Source organism: Tachysurus vachellii, chromosome 9, assembly GCF_030014155.1.
Source record: "Tachysurus vachellii isolate PV-2020 chromosome 9, HZAU_Pvac_v1, whole genome shotgun sequence".
NCBI classification, from domain to species: Eukaryota; Metazoa; Chordata; class Actinopteri; order Siluriformes; family Bagridae; genus Tachysurus; species Tachysurus vachellii.
The window spans coordinates 841765-846764 of record NC_083468.1 but is presented as its reverse complement, the minus strand read 5'-3'; the positions used below and the strand labels follow the sequence as shown (position 1 = coordinate 846764).

General features: G+C 41.1%; 1 protein-coding gene across 2 annotated transcripts in view; it reads right to left on the bottom strand.

Annotated features, from left to right (window-relative positions):
- tspan4a (tetraspanin 4a) overlaps positions 1 to 5000 on the bottom strand; it is a 101815-nt gene that overhangs the window by 87608 nt on the left and 9207 nt on the right. Inside the window, exon 1 of one of the 2 annotated variants that reach the window (XM_060878517.1) lies at positions 1572 to 1614. The exons of the other annotated variant lie outside the window; for it this stretch is intronic. The gene's annotated coding sequence lies outside the window, so the exon portion shown is untranslated. Of the gene's footprint in view, positions 1 to 1571; positions 1615 to 5000 lie in introns of those variants that run through there. 2 annotated transcript variants of the gene reach the window in all.

Genomic DNA, 5000 nt, shown 5'->3' with positions numbered 1-5000 from the left:
CATTCACTCTCTCATTCACTCTCTCATTCACTCTCTCACTCTCACTCTCTTATTCACTCTCTCACTCTCTCTCCCTCTCTCTCTCTCCCTCCCTCTCTCTCTCTCTCTCTCTCTCTCTCTCTCCTTCTCTCATTCACTCTCTCATTCACTCTCTCATTCACTCTCTCACTCTCACTCTCTTATTCACTCTCTCACTCTCTCTCCCTCTCTCTCTCTCCCTCCCTCTCTCTCTCTCTCTCTCTCTCTCTCTCTCTCTCTCTCTCTCTCTCTCTCTCTCTCTCTCTCTCCTTCTCTCATTCACTCTCTCATTCACTCTCTCATTCACTCTCTCACGCTCACTCTCTTATTCACTCTCTCACTCTCCCTCTCACTCGCTCTTACTATTTCTCCCTCTCCCTCTCACTCTGTCACTCTCTCACTCCCCTCTCACTCTCACACTATCCCTCTCTCTCACGCTCCCTCTCCTTCTCTCACTCTCTAACTCACTCTCTCACTCTCTCTCACTCTCTAATGTTAACCCTCCAGGTGAAAAGCAGTGTCCACGCTGATGAGTTGTACTAAAACAAGACACACATCCTGACCAATCAGATAACAGAAAACAGCCTTCAATGAAAACTGAAATGTAAAAAGGAGAACCGACGTGTATAAAATACTGACGTCTTACTGAATACCAGTGTGTCCAGAATCATGAAGTGGACAAAATATTAAAGTGTATATATTACTGACCTCCACTAAATAAAGAAGTGTACAGATTACTGCAATGTACAGATTACTGTAGTGTACAGATTAATGTAGTGTACAGATTACTGCAATGTACAGATTACTGTAGTGTACAGATTACTGCAATGTACAGATTACTGTAGTGTATAGATTACTGCAATGTACAGATTACTGCAATGTACAGATTACTGTAGTGTATAGATTACTGTAGTGTACAGATTACTGCAATGTACAGATTACTGTAGTGTACAGATTACTGTAGTGTACAGATTACTGCAATGTACAGATTACTGTAGTGTACAGATTACTGCAATGTACAGATTACTGTAGTGTATAGATTACTGCAATGTACAGATTACTGCAATGTACAGATTACTGTAGTGTATAGATTACTGTAGTGTACAGATTACTGCAATGTACAGATTACTGCAATGTACAGATTACTGTAGTGTATAGATTACTGTAGTGTACAGATTACTGCAATGTACAGATTACTGTAGTGTACAGATTACTGTAGTGTACAGATTACTGCAATGTACAGATTACTGTAGTGTACAGATTACTGCAATGCAAGTTCTGTTTCTTAAAGTTACACATGCTGGAATTATTGGCACCTTTCATGGTGATGATTTAAATGAATAAAGAGAAATATGATGACTGAGACTCTTCCTGTTTCTCAGTCCTACGACACACTGTGTAGAGAACAAAGGACTGAGAAACAGGAAGAGTCTCAGTCATCGTATTTCTCTTTATTCATTTAAATCATCACCATGAAAGGTGCCAATAATTCCAGCATGTGTAACTCTAAGAAACAGAACTCTGATTGGATGACGCTCTGATCTGTTACTTACTCAGTCAGGGTTTGATGTTTGTATTAATGGACGCAGGCATTAATCAGAGAAGCTTTTTGATTCCACAATAAAGCTGCAGAAACAGCATACAGCTGAAATAAAGATGCCACACGTTCTCAGGAAATGTGCTGACACTTCAATCGCTTCCTTCTCTATTAGCCATAGAAGCTGACAGCGTGTTGGTGTCTGGTGTCAAAACACAAACAAACGTGTTATGATGTAAAAATATCCCACCAAAATGGTCCCACTGTGGGGGCAATTAACGATAATTACACCACTGAAGGGCTCAGGCTCAGAGTTCAGGACAGACAAACGCATGTGCAAATGGAGGGATCTGCAGGGGCTCCAGGGACATGGGGTGGAAGGGGGCAAAGCTTTCAGCATAATGTCAGGAGATCATGAGTTCACCTCCTGATTATACCACAACCATCAGTGCTAAAGTAATCGACTGTGCTCTCGGGGTGGGCGGGGCATAAACTCAATCACCTGTCAATCACAGTGGTATTAACCAATCATTCATGTCTACACTATGAGCTCATGTATGTGTAAGTGGGCAGCAGTTATAAAGATACAGACGTGCATGTCTCATAGGACCGAATATTAGACCACAAAAGGCTTGTGTACAGTACATACAAAACCATTTCAATACGATTTATAATCGAACTCTGACACCTAACATAAGCGAACAGGATTCTGTACTATTTCTATGAGCCATAGAATGAGTAGTAATAGTAATAGTAGTGTTGGAGATGCATTAGTAGTGTTAGTATTAGTAGCAGTATTAAGTCTTTAAGTTAGCTCAGTGGTTAGGATGTAGCTCTGCTGTACTCTTGGACTTTACCTTTAACTGCTCAGGTGTATAAATGAAAAGAGAATCTGCCACATGACATAAATTTAAATGTAATAATACTAGGAGGAGGTTTAGTTATACTAGTAGCAGTACCGGTGGTGGTGCTAGTAATATGTGCAGTAATAGCAGCGTTAATAGCAGCAGTGGGAGCCGTAGTATTAGTAGCAGTGTTTGCATTTAAAACAGTGTCTCAGAGTATTGAGTAAAGTTAAAGCCTAAAGTTACTGAAGTCAGAAAGAAAGAAGAGGATTTCTCCTGAAATACAACATGTACAGCTAATTATATTCTGTCATTTTGCTCTGTGCCATTAGCTAATTACAAAAAACTCCAATTAAGGTAATGATCTACATGATCTACAATTAAGGTAATGATCTACATGATCATGATCAATGATCTACATCAGTTTCTGCTTGGTTGGAATGAAAACCTGCACCCACACCGGCCCTTTGTGGATAAGACCGGACACCGCTGATCTACAGTACATGTCGCTGTGCACCTGCTGATGTACTGTATCAGGAGCTCATATGAGACTCTGTAAACGAAAGCAAACGATTTGTTTTGTTTTATTTTGTTTTTACCTGAATTTCCTGTTGATTTTCTGGAGATGAATGAATCATGAATCACCAGGAAATCATCCACATTCGACAACTTTAAGAAGAAGAGAGCAGATTATATTGACTGATATTTCTGAGAGATGTTCCAGAAGCACACAACAGTAGAGAGGTCTGATCTGATCTGTCACTCTTCTGTCACCTGACAACAAATCCTCTCCATCTGAAAGCTTAACGGTCCTGTATGTCATACACCGTGGTTCATTTTCTGTACTTTAGGAAGTGTTATGTCCTGACAGAACTAATAAGACAGATCACTTTTAAACCACATACATGCAGGTTGTCAAAAACAGACTGCTTTAATTAATGCATTCACTCATCCATCTTCTACCGCTTATCCGAACTACCTCGGGTCACGGGGAGCCTGTGCCTATCTCAGGCGTCATCGGGCATCAAGGCAGGATACACCCTGGACGGAGTGCCAACCCATCGCAGGGCACACACACACACACACACTCTCATTCACTCACGCAATCACACACTACGGACAATTTTCCAGAGATGCCAATCAACCTACCATGCATGTCTTTGGACCGGGGGAGGAAACCGGAGTACCCGGAGGAAACCCCCGAGGCATGGGGAGAACATGCAAACTCCACACACACAAGTGAGGTGTGAGGCGAACATGCTAACCACTAAGCCACCGTGCCCCCCGCTGTTATTATTATATTAATATTATATTGCTCACTGAACACATTCTTGTGCTTGACTTCATTAAAACATCTTCGAAAAACTTTAGCAAATGATTCCATTTTGACCCTCAGGTGCTTTTGCTTCTCTAAACAAATTAAAATGTGATTCTTGGGGAATTAACCAGCAATTTATTCAGTTAAAATAATGATTTAAAGAGCTCAATTTCCTGCTTTGTTAAATTTGAATTCAATTCTTTAAATGTGACGACGTGATAAAAGCCTTTCATCTGCATCTCTTTCCCACAGTTCCTCCTGAATCTGCTCAGTTTCACACAGACACAGAGGTAGAACCCACCGGGCCTGCAGGTGACACGAGTTAATTATAAAATGAGGCCTAATGATTCACGATCAGAGACAGAGGCAACTAACGGAGTGTAAAATTAGATTAAACAGAGCCGGCGGGAAATGTGTACATCTTCTTTAATATAACATGTCATCTGTTAGCGGCGTGATGCTGAGGCTCGTAAAGAGGCAGAGCTGTAATAAACACCACAACCAGTTACAATCAGTCATAGTGTTCAGAAAAGAGACGTGGGAATTCAGGCGTGAAAGTGTAATGAACTAGTTAAACAACAGAACACTGTGTGTATGTGTGTGTGTGTGTGTGTGTGTGTGTGTGTGTGTGTGTGTTACAGTGTTTCAGAAACAACACACATCCTGAAATGTTTTATTACTCTTATACTACAGCTCATTATGCTTGTTACCATAGAAACATAGCTAGAAATCCACAGCTCTGTGAATGAGCTGTTACTATAGAAACGCTCTTATTGTTATAAGCACAATAACTTAAGTCCACAACATTAAATGGATAAAAGTATGACGTGTCATTATAACTAACATCGGGATTGTTCGTTCTCTTCTGTGGAATAAGAGCAATAAAACACTGAAGAAAATAATCGTCATGTTTTAATAACAGCAGCAGACATGCACACACACACACACACACAGACACACACACATTCCACACACACACACACACACACACATTCCACACACACACACACCACACACACACCACACACACACACACACACCACACACACACACACACACCACACACACACAACACACACACACATACACACATTCCACACACACACACCACACACACACACACACACATTACACACACACACACACACCACACATTCCACACACACACACACCACACACATACACACACACATACACCACACAGATTCCACAGAAACACCATACACACATTCCACACACACACACCACACACATTCCACACACACACACCATACACACATTC